The 20,843-nt window shown below is 40.0% G+C and overlaps 1 protein-coding gene across 1 annotated transcript in view; it reads right to left on the minus strand.

The window, feature by feature from the left end:
* Nucleotides 1-20,469, minus strand: part of KCNJ6 (potassium inwardly rectifying channel subfamily J member 6) — a 260,697-nt gene extending 240,228 nt beyond the window's left edge. The window contains exon 1 of the mRNA XM_038581478.1: nucleotides 19,888-20,469. The gene's annotated coding sequence lies outside the window, so the exon portion shown is untranslated. The remainder of the gene's footprint in view (nucleotides 1-19,887) is intronic.
* Between the last annotated feature and the right edge of the window lie 374 nt (nucleotides 20,470-20,843).

Consider the following 20,843-nt stretch of genomic DNA (forward strand, 5'->3'; position numbering starts at 1 on the left):
GGAAATGTGGTTGTGGAGAACATCACGGGGGCTTAGGTTTTGAAGATCTTCAAAGCAATCCCAAAGAAAAATATCAATACAGACATGTCAGAAACGAGTTACCTGGAAATGACTGGGCTCCAAGTATTATATGACTCAGAGAAGTGCATGTTACTCACCTTGTCCCATCTCAAACATACATTCATTCTTTTTCCTCCTTCATTCAAAAAATGAATTTGGGTGACATTTAAAATAGATGTTTTCACTGGCAAAGGTTTCTAAGATAAGAAAAAAGCCCTTTCCCTCTTATGGGTCCCCTCTGACCTCCATATACAGAATCTGGGCATTTTATTTCTTGTTCCAGTGGGTTCTTGCTGAATTTTTAGAGATGGCTACAATTTGACTACACAAAATAATGTAACCTGTGTTTGTTTTCCAAAGAAAACTATTTTTTAATAATTTTAATAGTGTCCAACAGCTCCCTTGGAATCAGAACATGGAAGCATTATAAAAATATTATTCAAACATCATATATTGAAGGGCTTTTCCATGCAAACTTTTGAGGAGCAACCCAGAGAGGGTGCAGTGATGTCGAAGTCTAGCCCATGGAACAGTGCCACAGCTGTGAGGGCATGACTTTGAATTTTGATGGCACTCCAGATTTAGTGACCTGGACATTTAACTCAAGAAGCCACTTGGTTTATCCTTTTGATTTCTCTGAGATGACAGCAAAGAAATTACACTCCCTTCCTATAAAAGTAATTTCAGGGTGTGATTTGGGCACATACCCGAGGGCTCTTTCCTCTCTTTTCTTACTATGAAACAACTGTCCATTCTCCTTCCCATCATTGAGATCCTTCTCTTGTACTTATAAGGCCCTTCTCAACATTTTCCCTTTCTTTGTCAATTCAGTGGGATTTTCTTGTCTTTTCTCGTGTAACTGGTTATTTATAAAATCTCAGCAATGCTATAAACACAGAGAGTGCATTGATCTGTTTTGTGGTCAGCAATACGGGGCAGGTCTCTTGTGTCTGGAACTGGACATGGGAAGAAGCCAGGATGAGTGTGCAGGGCTTGTCATCTAAGTGTGTGTTCTATTTACCACCCTCCACCTATCTAGGGTCACTTTATTCTAGCAATACCAACAGCTCATCTAGAAACTTAAGAAAAGAAGTGACTTGGGCAGCCCCATGGCTCAGTGGTTTAGTGCCGCCTTCAGCCCAGGGCGTGATCCTGGAGACCAGGGATCGAGTCCCATGTGAGGCTCTCTGTATGAAGCCTGCTTCTCCCTCTATCTGTGTCTCTGCCTCTCTCTCTCTCTCTCTCTGTGTGTGTGTGTCTCTCATGAATAAATAAATAAAATCTTAAAAAAAAAGAAGTAACTTGAGTCCAGATTCCTTACATAACTAAAGAAATGAACTAGAACAATAACTGCATATTACAAGAGCTACAAGAGCTTGAGCAGTCAAATGAAGCTTACAATTTCTCACAAGGATACCTAGGGTCCATCCTCAGTGCTAAGAACTTCTCCATATTTCTTCTACAGTAAAAGGAAAATCTACTTTGAATTGGTTGGGGGTAATCAAAACAGGTCGAGAATAGTTTAATAATAGCTTATTTTAAGAAAATCTTATTAACTGAGTAACAAATATTGGAAGTTTATTTGAAAATGATTGGTGGATTTTAGCTAAATTTTCCTATTCCGGACTAGTTCTATGGGTCACTATAATCACTATATTTGTCATCTTCTCTATCAGCTGCTCTAAAATCCAGGTTTTATACACTTTATGGGTGGGCTATTATGGAGGACTTTGGTATTGTTTTGGTGATTATTTATAACCAGGAATCGTTAGGAGAGATGTACTTTCTCATCTGGGAACCCCACATAATAACCATTATTATCTGGTGCCCAATATAACCTTTTTGTTTTTCCCCATGAAAACCAAGTTTCACAGCAATTCAGCACTGCTAATTTAACATAAACTTCACTTAGGCACACAATGGGAACAGAGAATCAAGCATGTTAACTCAATGGTGCACACCAAATAAACTAGTTCCCTGAAAAATAAAATTCATTGAGAGAAAAGAATTTTAGCTTATCACTTTTATTATTTTGAGGTCTCATAAAAATGATCCTCATTCATTTTGCAGTTCTGGATCTCACCCATATCTCATAGGGTGCCAAAATGGGCCATGCCATCCATGTTATTCCTAGACTAAGGGGGGTCCATAGAAAGCCCATTTTATGTTTTCTCTTTGGTAGTAGCTCGATGGGGGCTCCAGGTTAGTGACAGGTACTGAGAAAACTTACCTAAGACTTCACATTTCCTTAGCCCCCATTCCTGCTGTTCAGAGCCAGGCTAAATCCCCAGTAACTTCCACAAAGGTTTAAGTGAATTTTACTCCTTGAGCAAAGAAAAGGTTGTAGTTTGACATACATAATTGTGAAAGAATCAGATGAATATCAAGCAACCCTAATTTTGCAAATGAGAAAGGAGTCTGTCCCTTCTCTGTCCCATATCACAAAATAAAATGGTCCTTTTACCTTCAGGATTAACAAACATCCCATTCGTGGCTTTGGGTGTACTTGTCCCCCATAGTGCCTCAGGAAGGACAAACCCCCAGGGACATGTTCTTAAATGCTACAGCATTTCATTGCTTGCACATGAAGGTGACACAAGTGGCAGCTCTCACCTCCACTAACTCACTGCTGCAGTGCTCACCCAGCCTCCTTCCCAACCGTGTTAGTTATTCCCTAGAATGGCCTCCACACTCTGCACCTGGACTGTGGCCATACGTGATCTCTTTTGTTCATGGAGTGTGATGTTAGAGCTTCCTTTGGGCTGAGTCCATCATCGGCCTGGTCTCTCAGCTCATGAATGATGTGATTCGGTATCACCAAAGACACTAAAGTAAGATGATGTTCCTATTGCCAGTTTACCACTCTGAGCGTGTTCTGGTCTTCTTCCCTTTTTGTCAGTGTCCAGCTGTGTCCTGATCCTAGTGTTTCCACCCAAGTCCATTTTGCCCATAGCTGCCAGATTAAAATCTAGTGTGTATCCTCTGCCCATCCCTAACCCCTAATCAAAGCAGTTAACTCTTAATGATCTACAACCTCAAATTCTTTGCCAAAGCATGGCTTTTTATTTCCTCCCTGTGTGGTGGACTGTACCTCTGCCTGATGAACCCTCACTGCCAATACTCCTTAGATGCACATGTAATCCTTTTCTGGAAAGTAGCTTTCCGATATCCCCATCAAAACTCTTACTTCTTCCACCATATCCTTGGATGATTCTCTACTGACAATAGCCTCTACTTAAAGTCCAGCACTTTCTTGTTTAATGCTATGCTTCCTTGTTTTGGCCACTGTCTCATTGATATTCATATCTGTGGGTTGAACTTAGGACTTTCTTTTTTTTTTTAAAAGACATTTTTTCCCCTTTTCCCCTCAGTCCACTCATTAAAGATTTGTTGACTGACTGGTGCAAGGAGCCATGACCATATAGGGTGTAGCCATGAAAGGTCAACTTCTAGAAATATGCAGATGGTCAAGAGATGTGTTAAATAAGAGTGGATGTTATATAACTCTAATTATTCTTCACTTGACTGCATGGAGGTTTGCTATGATAATCCCTCTATTCAATTTTTTGTCATGTCTTTTCTTGAGGGTACACCATTCTTATTCACTGATAGCGTCTTTTATTCAAAGGATAATAGATGAGACTATTAATTTACAATAAGTACTAGAAAACTTCTGCATGGATTAACTGGAATTCCAGAAGACTAAGCAGTTTATTTATACAATGAGAGCAACAGAGAAGCTCTTGCTTTGTGCCCATAATCTTTGCCACTTAGTGTGATTGTGCATATTTTATCTGTTGGAACAAAAGCCTATTGTTTTTGTCTTTTCCTCTAGGCTTTGAGTCCAGGTTAGGTCTGCTCACAGGGTGGAAGATAAGGGCAAGCATGCCATCATCTCCAGCTGTGCAAGGCTTTCTAAAGAGCAAGCTCTTGTTTTTCACTGTGGGAAGAAGCCTGTAAGAAGAGCAGATTTGAAGAAAATTTCTAAGATTCCTCCTTGAAGCAAATTTGAAGAAAACCTAAGGCAGTGGTTCTCAAACTTTACTGTGCATCAGAATCCCTGGAAGTGATATTCAGGTGGTTGGCCCCATCCCCAGAGTTCAGGTGGTTGGCCCCATCCCCAGAGTTTCAAATTCACAGGGTTCTGGGGTGGGCTTGAGAACATGCATTTGTAACTAGTTTCCCTGGTGACACAGCTGCTTTTGCTGGTTCAGGGACACACTTTGGGAACCACTGGCCTAAAATGACTTCTGTCAACTGACTCTGATGCTTCTCTGTGCCTGAACTCACTCGTGGTCAGTGAGGAGACAGGAGTGGTGCTGGTTTGGGGCTGAACACTCCTTAGCCGCCGATAAGAAAGGGGAACACCTAATTCAGCTTCCTCAATGAAGGAATCCCTTTTATGACAGCGTACCTATAATAGGCTCTGTATTTGCCTCCTCATTTGTGTCCTCTCTCTTTAGATGTTTCCCTGTGGTGGGCCTGGACACACCAGGAGGGTTGATGAAAACTCAAGGTGGTGAGTATATATTTAGGGTATTGCCTGGTGAGACTTCAGGATATAGCCAAAAGGGAAGAAAGCCATCCCTTCTTTGCTATTACTGAAACTGGATTTTTTAAGAGCAGGAATTCTATCTTACTAGCATCATATATGGCACATGAGATGTCCACGAATCTGAAATGTACTCTGGCTGATGTGTCACAGGTCCCAACTCTGAAAAGAACATGACGCTATTTACAAATAAATTTGGAGCACTGTGAGAAACCTCCAAAGAGTTATTTCATTCCCTGTTGATTGACTGAAGGTAGAGTTGTATGAAAAACATAAAACAGAAGGTAAGTCTTTCCCATGGGTGGGAATTCAACAAACCTGTAGTTCAGTCATGTGGTCACCATGCTCCAGGCTTGCTCTCACTGACCACAATTTCATGTATGGACCAAAGTGTCACTCGGTGAAATAGGACTCATTTCTTTCATAGAGAAATGGGAGTTCTCCAATAATAAAGCCATGGCCTTGTAGACTACTGAGGTCCAGTGTGACATGTTGACTGACATGGTTACTGCCATCAGGAGAACTGCAAGCACTTTGTGTTGCAGAGACTTCAAAACACATGCACTCCAATGCCATTTCTTGGCTCCCCCAGCTTCTTTATGCCTTCCAGTGAGAGGAATTTAGAGCTGTGCCAATGGAGAGGACAGATCATATTGCCTCTTCCCATTCTGACTACAAAAGATTCTTCCTTACATGTCACTTTATAGCTCCCACTACTGGGTCTCAGTTGTATTTATTAGATAAATAATAGAACCTTTCTAAACCCTCCTTTATTTATTTATTTTTTTTAATTTTTTTTAAATTTATTTTTTATTGGTGTTCAATTTACTAACATACAGAATAACCCCCAGTGCCCGTCACCCATTCACTCCCACCCCCCGCCCTCCTCCCCTTCTACCACCCCTAGTTCGTTTCCCAGAGTTAGCAGTCTTTACGTTCTGTCTCCCTTTCTGATATTTCCCACACATTTCTTCTCCCTTCCCTTATATTCCCTTTCACTATTATTTATATTCCCCAAATGAATGAGAACATATAATTAAACCCTCCTTTATATTAAAATACCAGGATACCTAAAAACTACTCTCTTGCCTCCCCACTCCCAAGTGTTTTCTAGGGGAAACATCCCCAATTGCTTCATCTGTTTTTTACTTTACACAGTTTGGACTTGCCTATCATCCTGATTACTTCTTTCTGAATGTGACTGAGTTGGGTTATATCCCTTTTAAGTTGAAATGAAAAGAGATAGTAGTGAAATAAACCTTCTCCTGGAAAACACTCTCGTCATTAATCAGAAGCTCTACTCTAAGACATTATTCACTTTAGAATAGCAAGATATTGAAAGTGTTCAAGAGTTCTCTAATCAGGGGACATTGCTGCCCCATGGAAGGGTTAGCACACATTAGGGATATTCACTATTTTAGGTTGATGACTAAAGGCCCTCCGCGAATGGGCTATGGCTCTGTCACACATGCTGGAGGGCAGGGAAATGAGGACAGCTTGAAGCATCGCGGGTCACTACTGTATTTCTTCTGTCTTTTTCTTCAAAGCTTTCCCATACATCTCTTCCTGATATTTATCTTTTCTAGATTGCGAGCTTAACATTAAAGCTGGTATCTCCCAGTGAAAAGGTGTATATTTTAGCTTAGCATTAAAGCTGGTATCTCCCAGTGAAAAGGTGTGGGTTTCCAAGGGTACCTGCTGTCCTTGAGGCAGGCTGGAGTTCTCAAAGACTACTTATAAATTACATGGTCTATTTGGAGGAAAACACAAACTATTGTTAGATTAATCCACCCTAAACTTAGAGCTTGTGTCTAACCTATAGATGTTTACGGAATTCAAGACAAAACGAAAATAGCTAGTCAACAGCAAGTTTGAGAGATTGGAAGACAGCATCTAATTCTTGAGCATTCTTAGACACGATGTGGGTGTAACTGTCAGGATTAGAAACTTGCTTCCAAGCAAGGGTTATGAAGTCAATTCTTCTTCTTTGTGTCTACTTTAATGGCTCAGCTATCAGAAGTCAAACAATATGGATTTACATCTTCTTTGTAAGCATTAAATACACCCACTCCAAAGTCAAAGATCCCAACCAATTTACTTTGAAAAATACACCACTGAAGGATGATTCAAGAGCTCAACAAAATGCTGTTTTTACCAGGGATCTTTTCACCATTGGGACAAATTATTTGCCCTGACCCACACTAGCTGTATTTCTTTGATCCCAGACTTTGGTATTAAAACAGTCAAATGGGCATGTTTAGCATTGGATATATATCCGAAGACTATGGTGTGCTTAACCTACCAGTGTACTTTCCTCTTGGGCATGGAGCTGAACTATGATCCAGCTACCATTGCAGCTAGGTGAGGCCACAGAATATGGGCAGAAGTGACATTACTTACAGGCCTGGATCATTAAAAATTGCCTGTGTATGGTCCCTGTATGGCATTAGCCAATTAGGTTTACAAGAATGAGAAATAACCTTCTATTTTGCTAAGCTGCTGAGATTTAGGGATTTTCTATTACAATAGCTATCTAATTAATACAGTCTACATGGCCTCACCGAGGACCACATTTAATGACATATTATAGCAAATGAATAACAGCATCTATTATTTATAAAGTGCATACTTTGTGTTGGACATTATTCTAGGAACTTTACATTATCACATTAATCCTCATAACATCTCTGGGGTAGACACTATTATTTTCATTTTATAGATAGGCAAACCAAGAGCTTAAAGTGGATCACAGTCACATAATTAGTGTAATGGATTATATAATTGTCCCCAATTATTGGCTTCCCTCTTCATAAGAAGATTATATGTCTGCACCTGCTGCTATATGTAGGGGCCTCAGTGTGGGAGAAATATGCCTCTCCATCTCATTGGCCATTGGCATTGGTGTGATATGTGAGTTGTTTTTGGTTCACGGACTGTGAGTAGATAACTTGGGCCATCCCTCAGCAGGATTTTTTAAGAGTCATTGCTTAATTTGGCACTCTCATTTACCTCTGACATGAGCATGGAATGCCCCAGATCAGACTGGTCTCTCAGCTTGGATCCCAGAATGAAGAAGATACAGGAGTGCATAGCCATAGCTGTACAGCGAAGGTATGTAGCTTGATGGAGAAATAAACCTTTGTTTTGTAAGCCACTGAGATGTTGAGATTGCTGTTACTGCACCAAAGCTAGTAAAAGCTGACTAATACCTAGAGCTTAATGCAAATGCAGTTAGTTAGATGCCAGAGCCTGTGCTCTTCATCACTGAATAACACCTCCCAAGCACAATGTCACATTCACACACATTCCCGTTGGATGATATGAGGAAAATTTAAGCATCATCAAAAAAAAAAATCAGTTTCATCCTAGGTAGGAAGAAAGTGGATGCCTATAAATTTAAAGAGGAAACTGCAACAGCATCAGGATTCAAACTTTATTTATAGATTTGTCTCTCACATTGCATATAATATGTTCAGTTTTAGTGCCACAAAACAATTGTTGGCAAGGATATGCATCTTTATCCATAGATTCACTTGCTGGTTAATTTCGTAAAGTGTTCACACTAGAAGTCATGTCTCTATGACTAGGAATATGACTGGTGATAAATATCAATCAAAATCTATTCACTAAAAGAACCACCAATACTGTATGGTCTCTGGTTCTAAGCACAGCTATAGAGAGAAAATGTGAAATATGAGACTGAAGGAGTTTAGGGGCTTACTGTGATAGATAAATCTATAAAGACATGAATTAAAGAGCTGTTTGTTTAAAATGTGGGGTTAACTTCATACATTGTAATTAGAAAAGTTGATTGATGGCCTTAATGCACCTGGAAAAGATAAAGATTTGAATGGTCACTTAACATGATGCAAAATCATTCTCTCAAGGTTTGCTTGAATAACTATTCAGTGCAGTAATAAATACATAAATATCTACAATTGATTAGCAGGTATCGTTAGATCAAGGCTACAGACAGTTTAGGGAATACTTAATATTCTTTTTAAGATGACATTGTCCTTAGAGCATAGGGTCTTAGATGGCAGCATGTAAAAATTGTGAATGCACTTCTTCCTATGGATACACCAAATCTACAGCTACTTATGGACCATTTCTCTTTTTTTAAAAAAAAAATTTATTCATTTATTCATGAAACGCAGAGACAGAGAGAGAGAGAGAGAGAGAGAGAGAGAGAGAAAGGAAGAGGCAGAGGGAGAAACAGGCTCCCCATGGAGCAGGGAGCCCAATGAGAGGCTGGATCACAGGACCCTAGATCAGGATGCTTAAAGGACTGAGCCACCCAGGCGCCCCTGAATCATTTCCCTTTGAAAAAAATCTGAAAACTAGGTGAACGTCTCTCCACAACAAAGAATAAAAGAACCACATTAAGATGCGAAAAGAAGCAGAAACACAGTCTTGAAAGAAACCCCACCCCTGGTGCAGCAATACAGGTGCTTCTTTTTGAGTGAGAAGATGGTGCCTCACATCAGGTACCCTGGCCTCTGGGATCTGTACCCAAAAGACGAGCCTTCAGAATGTCTGGGTTGAGCTGATGTCTGCAAGTCCCAAAGTGCTATAAGGAAACTGAGATTCCCCACATGGAGGGCTAGAGTATGGTCTCAATCACCCAGACCCAGCAAAAAAGCAGTAGTTTGAAAAGCACCTAGATATGTGTGAGGGAGATTCATATGCTTATCTGGAGGCATCTGCTAGAAGGGCAGGCAGGGCACAGTTGAGACGTTCACAGGAAATGAAGGTGCTGGTAGACACCATTATTGCACACGCTACCTACCCTGTCAGTACAGGCAAGTGACCTTAGACATGGCGCCCTCCAATTAGCTTGTTTGGAAGGGCAGGGTGAGCCCCTGTGTTGCTTCCTGAGATTGGATAGTGCAGCAATAACAGCACTCACCTGCTCCCTGGCTGGGAGTGGCAGCACTGGTGGTCATAGCATTCTCCTACTCCTAGCCTAAAGGTGATGTGTGCACCCAGACAAGGCATTTTCTTACTGCACTACTGAAGCCCACAGTCATGTGTAGACAAGACATTTTCCCACTACCTTTCTGAAGCCATTGAGCTTGCTCTGTCCAGTACAATCTCCAATGCCCTTGCTAAAGCCAGAAGACACATTCAGCCCATACAGGGGACACTCCTTGATTGCCTGGCTCTGGTGGCTAAAAAGAATTGGCATTCCAGAGCTCCACAGGACTGTAATAAGTAGATAACTCTTGGCAGGCCACCACCCCAGGACACTGCACAGACAGCAGACAAATATAACCTCAGTCCTCCTGTGAAAAGAGCCTATTTACTGAAGCCTGGAGCTTCAGTCTGAGGGACAGGCTTCAGGTTTCCTACACATCAAGAAGCTAAAGAGGTACACCCACGGAATAAAAGTAGGGAGACACCACCCTTATGCACCCCCTTGACCTACCTATAGCTTAAAGAGACTTCCTGGAAAGAAGCTTATACACTTGTCTGCAGGCCCAATTTTTGCCACTGTTGCCCAGGGGAGACCTCCAGATCTTGCTTGCAGCCCCACAAGACTGTATATATTTGCATATTGCAAAAACCACTATCTGAGGATCTGGCTTTCAATCATCCTTAAGTAGATGTTAAACAGATTCCTCCCCTCAGAACACTGACGAGTCTTGGCACAGCCTCAGCAATAGGGGCATATCAATAATAACTCAGGCACTTTAGACAATCACAAAGTTTCAAGAAACACCCAAGAGCTAGGACAAGGTTGAACAAGATTTATCACCTATACAAGGTCTCTCCTTCAAACCTGAGAGAGATAACTTTTTGGCCTAATATATAGAAACAAACATAGTCAAGCAAAATGAGGAAACAGAAATATCAATGTTATTCAGATTTGAAGGACAGATATAGAGTTTACTAAATAAGCAAACATTAAAGAAGTTCATCACTAGTAAAGCAGCTTTATAAGAAATATTAAAGATATTTCTTGGGTGCCTGGGTGGCTCAGTTGGTTAAGTGGCTGCCTTTGGCTCAGGTCATGATCTCAGGTACTGGGATTGAGCCCCCTAATCCCTGCTTAGCGGGGAACCTGCTTCTCCTTCTTCCTCTGGCCCTCCCCCAAATTGCTAGTGTGCGTGCTCTCTTTCTCTCTCATGTAGGTGCTCTTTCTCAAATAAATAAATAAAATCTTTTTTTTAAAAAAGAGATTTCTTTAAGTTGAAAAGAAATGGCACTAATAATAAGAAAATATATGAAAGTAAAAATCTCACTGGAAAAATTAAATATATAGTAAAGGTAGTGGATTAATCACTTATGAAGGTACCAAGAAGGTTAAAAGACAAAAGTGGTGAAGTTAACTAAGACTACAATAAAGTTTAAGGGATACATAAAGTAAAAAGATATAAAAGTGACATCAAAAACAAAACAAAGACAGGAAATAAAAATGTAGAGTTCTGGATTGTGTTCAAATTTAAATTACTATCAACTTAAAATAGACTGTTTCATATATAGTATGACATATGTGAACTTCATGGTAACCACAAACCAAAAACTTACAGTAAACATACAAAAGAAAATGAGAAATGAATCCAAGCATAATGATAAAGAAAGTCATCAAATTGGGATGCCTGGGTGGCTCGGTGGTTGAGCATCTGCCTATGTTTCAGGGCACGATCCTGGGGTCCTGAGATCAAGTCCCACATCAGGATCTCCACAGGGAGCCTGTTTCACTCTCTGTCTATGTCTCTGCCTCTCTCTCTGTGTCTCCAATGAATAAATAAATTCTAAAAATCTTTAAAAAAAAAGAAAGTCATCAAACTATGAAGGAAGACAGAAAGAGAAAAAAGAAACAGAAGGGAACTACAAACACAACCAGAAAACAATGGACAAAAATTGCAGTAAGTACACACCTGTCAATAATTACTTTAAATATGAATGAACTAAATTCTCCAATCAAAAGACATAAAGTGATTGTTGAAGGGATTAAAAAAAGATATCTATATGCTACCTCTAAGAAATTCACTTCTGAAATAAGGACACAAACTGACTGAAAACAAAGAGATGAAGAAAGGTATTTCATAAAAATGGAAATGAAAAGAAAGCTGGTATAGCTGTACTTATATCAGACAAAGACATAAAAGACAAAGAGAGGCACTGCGTAATGAAACAAGTCAATTCAGCAAGAAGATATAGCACTTATAAATATATACATGCACTCAACTTAGGAGCATAAAAACAAATAAAGCAAATATTAACCAACCTAAAGGTAGAAATTGACAGCAATACCATAGTAGGCAATTTTAACATTCCACTTATATCAATGTATATATAATTCATCTAGACAGAAAATAAATCAGAAAACATTGATCTTAAATGGCCCATCAGACCAAATGGACTTAATAGATATAGACAAGAGCAATTCCATCCAAAAACAACAGAATACTTTCTCCACAAGTGTTCATGGAACATTCTCCAGACTAGATCACATATTAGGTCCCCAAAATAAGTCTTAATAAATACAAGAAGACTGAAATAATAGCAAGTATTTTTTTCCAACCACAATAATATGAAACTAAAAATCAATTACAAGAAGAAAGCTGAAAAATATATAAATACATAAAGGTTAAACAACATGTTATTGAACAACTACTGGGTCACAGAAGATGCCAAAGGAGAAATCCAAAAATACCTGGAAGCAAATGGAAATAGAAATATGACATACAAAAATCTATGAGATGTAGTGGCGGCAATTCTAAGAGGTAAATTCATAGCAATATAGGCCTATCTCAAGAAACAAGAGAAATCTCAAATAAACAATTTATATTTCCTTCCACAGAAACTAGAAAAAGATGAACAAAAAAAGCCTAAAGTTTGTAAAAGGGAGGAAATAATAACGATTAGAATGGAAATAAATGGAATTGAAACTAAAAAGATAATTTAAAAAAATCAGTGAAACTACGAGCTGGTTCTTTGAAAACACAAACTGACAAATCTCTAGATAGATTCACCAAGAAAGAAAGAGAGGGCTCAAATAAATAAAGTCAGAAATATAAGAGAAGTTATAACATACACCGCAGAAATGCTAAGGATCATAAGAGACTACTAGAAACAATTATACATCAACAAATTGAAAAACCTGGAAGAAATGATGACACTTTTAGAAACTTATAATCTTCCAAGACTAAATTGTGAAGAAATAGAAAATCTGAAGAGACTACTTACTGTAAGGAGAGTAAATCAATACTTAAAAACCTCCCAACAAACACAAATGCAAGACCAATTTCACTAGTGAACTCTACCAAACATTCAAATAAGATTTAATACCTATCCTCAAACTCTTCCAAAAAATCATTTTACAAGGCCAGTGTTACCCTGATACCTAAACCAGAGAAGAACACTACAAAAAAAAAGAAAATTATAGGCCAATATCCCTGATGAATGTATAAGAAAAATCCTTAAAAAATTAGCAAACCAAACTCAACAATACATCAAAAGGATCATACACCAAGATCAAGTGGGATTTATTCCAGGGATACAACAATGGTTCAACACCTGCAAATTGATCAATGTGATATACCACATCTGCAAAATGAAGGATAAAGTCATATGATCATCTTAATAGATGCAGAAAAAACCATTTGATGAAACTCAACAACTACCTATGATAAAAAATCTCAACAAAGTGAGTATAGAGGAAATGTGCTTCAACTTAATAAAATCCTTGGGAATAAACTTAATCAACAAGATGAAAGACTTGTACACTGAAAACTGTAAGACATTGTTGAAAGAAATTAAAAAGGAATAAATACGTGCAAAGATATTCCATGCTCATGAATTAGAAGAATTCATATTGTCAAAATGTTCATACTACCCAAAGTAACCTACAGATTCAATGCAATTCCAACCAAAATTCTAATGACATTTTTCACAGAACTAGAACAAATAATTCTAAAATTTGTATGAAAGCACGAAAGACCTCAAATAGTTACAATGATCTAGGGAAAAAAGAACAAAGCTGGAGGTGTCATCCTTCCTGATTTCAAATTATTCTACAAATCTATACTAATCAAAATAGTCTGGTATTGGCATAAAAATAGACATATAGATCAATAGAACAGAATAGAGAGCCTAGAAATAAGCCCATATGTATGTGGCCAATTTATAACAAAAGAGGCAAGAATATACAATGGGAAATGGATAGTCTCTTCAATAAGGTGTTGGGAAAACTGAACAGCTATATGTAAAAGAACAAAATTGGACCACTATCTTATAACACATATAAAAATCAATTCAAATTGAATTAGAAACTTGAATTTAAGACCTGAAACCATAAAACTCCTAGAAAACATAGGCCAAAGTTTCTTGACACTGGTCTAAGCAATATTTTTTGGATCTGTCTCCAAAAGTAAGGAAAAATAAAAGCAGAAACAAACAATGGGACTGTATCAAATTAAAAAGCTTATGCACAGTGAAGGAAACCTTCAGCAAAATGAAAAGGCAACCTACTGAATGGGAGAAGATATTTGAAAGTCACCTATCCAATAAGAGGCTAACAACCAAAATATATTTGAAAACTTATATAGCTTAATACTAAAAAACCATCTGATTAAAAAATTAGCAGAGGATCCGAATAGTCTTTTTTCCAAAGAAGACATACAGATGGCCAACATGTGCATGAAGAAGGGGTCAGTATCACTAATCATCAGGGAAATGCAAATCGAAACCACAATGAAATATCACTTCGTGCCAGCCAAGATGTCTGGAATCAATAAGACAAGAAATAATTAGTGTTGGTAAGGATGTGGAAAAAAGAGAACTCTTGTGCTTTGTTGTAGGATTGCAAATTGGTGCAGCCACTGTGGAAAGTAGTACAGAGGTTCCTCAAAGAAGGAAAAATAGAACTACCATAAGATCCAGCAATTCCAGTGATGCCTGGGTGGCTCAGTGGTTGAGCCTCTGCCTTCGGCTCAGGGCGTGATCCTGGAGTTGCAGCATCGAGTTCTACATTGGGCTCCCTGTGAGGAGCCTGCTTCTCCCTCTGCTTACGTTCTGCCTTCTCTCTGTGTCTCTCAAATGAATAAATAAATAAATAAAATCTTTAAAAAAAGAGAGATCCAGCACTTCCACTACTGGATATCTATTTGAAAAATCAAAAGCTCTAATTTGAAAAGACATATGCACCCTTTCGTTCACTGCAGCATTATTGACTACAGCAGAGATATGGAAACAACCTAAGTGCCCACTGGTAAATGAATGAATACAGAAGATGTGGTGAATGAATACGATGGAATACTACTTAGCCATAAAAAAAGAATGAAATCTTATCATTTGCAACAACATGGATGGATCTTCAGTGTATTATGCTAAGCAAAATTAGACAGAGAAAGACAAATACCATGTGATTTCACTTATATGTGGAATCTAAGAAATAAAACCAACAAAACCCTGTCACATAGATACAGAGAACAGATTGGTGGTTGCAGGAGGTGGGGGTGGTTGGTTGGAATGAACTGGGTGAAAGGGATTAAGAAATACACACTTCCACTTATAAAGTAAAGAAGTCATGGTTGTGTAACATACAGCATAAGGAATATAGTCAATAACACTGTAACTGGACTTACTGTGGTGACCACTGCACGATGCATACAAATGTCAAGGAACTATGTTGTATGCCTGAACCTAATATAATATTGTACTTCAATTATACCTTAAATTTAAAAAAAAGATGACATTCTCCTTTATTTGAGGGAAATAACTGTGTGTTATCAATAAGTGCTAGTAAAATAACATCTAGTATGTGTATATCCTTGTACTTTGTCAGAGGCGAGTCAGAATACCATTAGAACACTAACTACAATTATGATGATCTCTTCTTTACATAGGATCCTAATTATTTCTAGAACTAATTATTTAGAATACATTTTAAAATGTATCATCTCAAATGACTGCATTTTATTTTTTTAAATCTCCCTACACACTCAAACTACAGCTAGAAAGAAAAACCTTAATTTAAACAAGTGTCTTGATGATTTTTCGACTTAATTACCAATTTCCCTTTAATTGATATTACCAAATTTAATAATTCTGAAAAAATTCAGAGTGAATCATTTCTCTCTTGATATTTAAAATGACACTTGAAAATAAAGGAAAGAAACAATAAATGCTATCTCAATAAGGTATAAATCCAAAGTTGTTACATTTAGACATCTCAGTTCCATAAACCTTGAAGTCTTGATACAATGAGTTAAAAAACAAACAAACAAAACCCTTGCTTTCAAAAGTGCCATTACTTTAATGCTAGTAAAAATATAGTAGCCTTAAATGCTAACCTTTTTCCGTAGCTTCCTTCCCCTTGTTCTGATTCTCTCTGGTTTCTTTACCTTGTTAATCTACATATTGCTTATATATCATTTGTTTAAGGAAGAATTATTGAAAAAGAGCTTCACCTTACCTACTTGCCCATTTTGATAAAGAGGCTTTATCTTATTTTCATGAAGATTCACATAATCAAGATTTAACCCTCGAGAAAAGCAACACTTTCGACCTATGAAAATCAGTGAATGGAGTTATGCTTCGAGAAGGGTATATTATTTATTTTCAATTGCCAATAAATTTTTTCTATTGCTTATTAAATAGCTCTTCTGATGTCTTATTTTCTTTTATTCTGTAAAGCAGAGATAGTTTGTAAAAAGATGGGAGGGGTGATTTGAGAGTGAATTAAAACATTTCTACATATTCAAAGGAAACAGCCTATGTATTAAATAAAGACCCAGGTCATCAAAGTTAATATATATTATTTGCTGATGTTTAGGAAACACCAGGGTAAGATGTTAAAATTATTTTTAAAAATATTATTAAAAAGCTCCAAGTTCTCAGGGATACATTTTAAGTCTTCTTAACAAATCTTACTTGAAATGGGTAGACCAATTATTTCAGAATATGCCATTGACTGCCATCAGGGCATAATGATGTTTTGCCCACCAATTAGCCACCCAGGAAGAAAGCAAGTCCTAGTTGGATAAATTAGCACCAAATATATGAACACAGATTCTATCAGAATTAAGATAATTGATTGAACAATTTCCTATATCTAGGTCATTTACATTCCCATCTTTTGTTTTAAATTCATGAGATAAATTGAGCTTTAGAACTCACAAATACATTACTTTATAAATGATCTTTTAAGTAAAATGATCTATATTCTTGTATGGCTGTATCTTCATAACTAATTTCTACATCTTTTCTGCTGATAATATCAGATGGAGCAAAGCCACGGTACAGTTGCTTTAAGTCCTAACAGTGCTCCACTAACCACTTCTCTCTACTTTAGGTAGCAACTCTTTTACGAATTAAACCATGGATAAACTTATCAACACCCATCAAGAATCGAAATGGAAGAAATTAGTGTAACATCTCATCTTTTGATCAGGTTTGGAATAGATTGCTTCTGCCTTCAGTAGAGATCACGATAAACAAAAAACAAAAACCGGAAGGTATAAACGCATTGCTTTAACCAAGTCCTAAGTGCACGCATTATCATCTTTAGAAAGCAGTGGCATGCCCACAGTTGGAAAGTCCAGCAAAGAAAATCAGGATTCATCTCATTTACCTTCATAGACAACAAACCAGAACCAGCTCAATACTGAACACACCTAAGGGCATCCTCAAAAGCAGCTCAGCGTATTGTAAAGGCATTATCACTACCTCTAACCAATTGTCAAACTTTGGGCTCTGCAATTCAAACTGTGCCTTGCAACCCCTGGATGTGACTCGGAAAAGCGGTCTATTAGAAATATGACTGCCATCTTCCTCTACTATTTTTCCTAAACCATTATTGGGGGGTGTGAGGATCTATGGCCAGAGATGGGGGCAGCAGCATAGAGACCAGCTTTGCCCCAGGTGAAGGCATTATGGCAAGAGAGACTTACCTGTTTTCTCTCAGTGAGTGCTGAAATGGAGCTCGAGTGATAATAAATCCTCCCCTCTTGCCCAGTTTCTTCCTTGTTTCTATTAAGAGAAGTAACTCCCTCTCTCTGTTTCCTATGCCCTACAACCTTGGAAATGTAGCTACCCTGCCCACATGCTGGCTTAAAGACACAGTTACTGCTTCTCATCTCACGAGCACACTCTCCTCCCTTTCCTGGAGCTCACGAGCTCTTTTTTTAGAAAAGTCTGTCAGGTCTGTACTAAGAGTATTTTATTTCTCTACCCTCTAGGATCTCAGGACCCCTAACAGGATTTAGTTAACCAGTGTCTTACTGACAGCGTGCTCTCACAGTCTTTCTGTCATCTAAACCTGACAAAAAGTGTAGAGGACAGTGAGAGGGTAAGAAATGAATGGATACTTTTGAAACCAAAGGGACGTGGCTGAAACTAGGCAACTCTCATCAGAGACTGGTCCTGTGTGTGTGTCTGTGTGTCTGTGCAGGCGTGCGCCTTGCCCCTCTGCTCCACTGAGGACAGGATCATTCTCCATTCTCAGTTCAGCTTGAATCTTTTGCTGTTTCAGTGTTCTTGATTTTGAATAGTTACTCTGATGCACCGCCATGCGTGAAATGGATGATTTGCAAGCTTCTCTGTCCCACGCAATTCCGTGGATAATCAGATATCCAGATTCTGCACGGGCAGGGGAATCGCTCCTTTATAGAAAGTGATCGCTTCTGTCACCAAAGGAGCTTAACAGCATCAGCAGGGGCCGCCAACTGGGAGGTGGGAACCTGGCGCCTGTGCTCTGGCCTTGGTGCTGAATCCAGAACCTGCTGCCTTAACCATCTCAGTGGCCTCTGGGCAACTTTGGGAGGTTTGGGTGGTTGCTGGCCAGTTCAAGAAGCCCCCTTGTGGGTTGTCGGCAGGAACTTGGGCAGAGCTGATACCATGGGACCTTCCACAGGATACCTGGCTGGCTTGTTTCTTTACCTGAAGCTGGGAAAGTTTTGTCCAACGTGGGTTTTTTTTTTCTTTTTTCTTTTTTTTTCTTTTCTTTTTTTTTTTTTGGTAACTGGAGCTGCCTTCTCCCCTCCCACCTGGGTCGCCATGGAGACTCAGCTTTTTCTTTCTCCAGGCAAAATGGGCGAAGCTTAGTTAGCTGTACCCTGACTATAGCAAGACCCTTTTTCTTTCTATTCAGCTCCTGGGCATCCCCTTCTGCTTTTCAGCGTAAGAAAGGTAAGCAGGGTGAGGAGCTAGTAGGGATGTGGCATTTCACCCTATATGGTTGGGGGCTCCCCAGTACCATCAGACTTTGGATAAAAGCAAGCAGAAGACACTCTAAACACATAATCAATCTCCAACTCCCAAACACTTGAGTTCCCCCCCCCTTCTCTCTCTCTCTCTCTCTCTTCCTTTTTTGGGAGTGGAGGCGGGATTCTTTGGAAAATTCTGGTATTTTGTTTCTCCATTAACCTCACCCCATTTCTGGGGCTTTTTCTATTAACACGTTTCCTCCTTAAGAGTTTCTCCATATTGAGGCTGGTACAAGAGATATACCTGTGGATCGACTCAAGGTTTTATTGGGTTTGGGGAATACTAATGTTAATTCTGTTAAAAACTAATCCAAGCTTAATGTCTTGATGCAAATGAAAATATACCCAGGAGGAAGCAAGTCGGGATTCATCCAACCCCCTAAATGCCAGAAACATCTCATTTTATCTGAAGGGTTTCTTTTTTCCTTCCAATTACAAAACAATTCAGTTTACTTCTAGGGAGAGCTTCCTATTCACTATTTGTAGCCATCATATCACATCCCTGGTTTTACTGATAGATAACAGTTAGGAGTCATTGTTTCCCATTTTCTGCCTGTTTCTCCCCACCGCTCACTTTTTCCTTTTCCTCCTTCTCTTGCTCCCTGTCTCGGTCTCTGTCACTCTCCTCTATGCAAAGAAGAACAAGGATACGGCTTTCCATAAAGACAATGGGCTTTTCCCAACTGTAAATGACTACACCACAAGCCGCCCCTGCCAGTTAGATCAGTGCATTTCTTCTTTGCCAACGTCTGTTGAAATGATGTCTGCAATAACTGACTGGGTTTCTCTGAGCCCAGGGCATGCAGACCCCTCCTCTCCCCGCCCCCCTTGCGAGTTTTCAGTTGCTAATGAAAACCGTATGAAACAGATTTCCCTTCTGTTATGTAACCGGCTTCTCCCTCGCCTTTCCCCAGACTTGGGCATCATGTTTCTCATCAGCGTGGAGCATGCAGCGGCGGCGGAGACTGGGGAGGGGGAGGTGGGGACCCGAGGGCACGGAACGTTTTGCCCAGATTGATGCCAGCTTCTCGCCTTCGAGCAACTCAGCGCACCGCTTACCTTGCTGCGGACAGGGTGGTTTCACTCAATCATGATCTCCTCTCTTGGAACGGAGCAAGATTTAATAATTCACTACACGATGGATGGTGAGGGGAGAAAATTTTTTTTTTTAAAAAGAGAGAAAAAAAAAAGGAAAAAGAAAAGGAAAGAAAAACTGGAATCAGATGGTCCAATTTCACATCAGCCCCGAGAGGCTGTTAGGAGGCTCCATTCTCGTGGCGGTGCATCCAGCTCTGGGTCTGGCTTCCCGGTTCCCGCGGATCCCCACCCCTCCACCCGCCCAACCTCTCCGGCCAGGTGCGGCCGTCTGCAAACTGGCTCCCTCTGGCCGCGAGCGGAGAGGCGGGCTGGGCGCGGGGTCAAAGGAGGGGCGGAGGGGTGTGCGTCGGGCAGGGATGCGGGCGGCAGACCCGGCGGAGGGAAGGGTTCGGAAACGGCAGGAGTGGAGGAAAAAATAAAATAAAATAAAATCCCGGCTGGGAGAAAAGTGATGGGCCACGCAGGGAGACGTCATGAAAGCCGCAGATTCAATGAATGCTCCTCGATTCCAGCGGACGGGCTGAGTCCCGCTGGCCGCGCACGAACCGGCGCCGCTCCGCGGATAAGAGCGAGCGCAGCGCCGCGCGCTGGAGAGAACCGGCCACACAGCGCGTTCCGGAGCGGCGGGGGAGGGGGGAGGGGGGAGGGGGGAGGGGGGAGGGGGGAGGGACACTCCACCCTGACCCCTCCCCAAACCCCAGCCCGCGAGGAAGCCACGGGAGCCAGTCCCCAGCGCTCCAAAAAGAAGCTGCAAACGTGGGGGGCGCTCCAGGCTGGGGGGACCTTTTGGATTTAGCCTCCGGTTCCCACCTTTCCTTCTCTGTCACTAAGTGAGTTATTCCTGGAGAAGAGCCTGGACAGCAGCAAAGAGCCGAAGCTCGGGACTTAGGAGAGCAGGAGAAAGAGGAGGGTCTTGT

This window comes from Canis lupus, chromosome 31 (assembly GCF_011100685.1).
Source record: "Canis lupus familiaris isolate Mischka breed German Shepherd chromosome 31, alternate assembly UU_Cfam_GSD_1.0, whole genome shotgun sequence".
Taxonomy (NCBI): domain Eukaryota; kingdom Metazoa; phylum Chordata; class Mammalia; order Carnivora; family Canidae; genus Canis; species Canis lupus.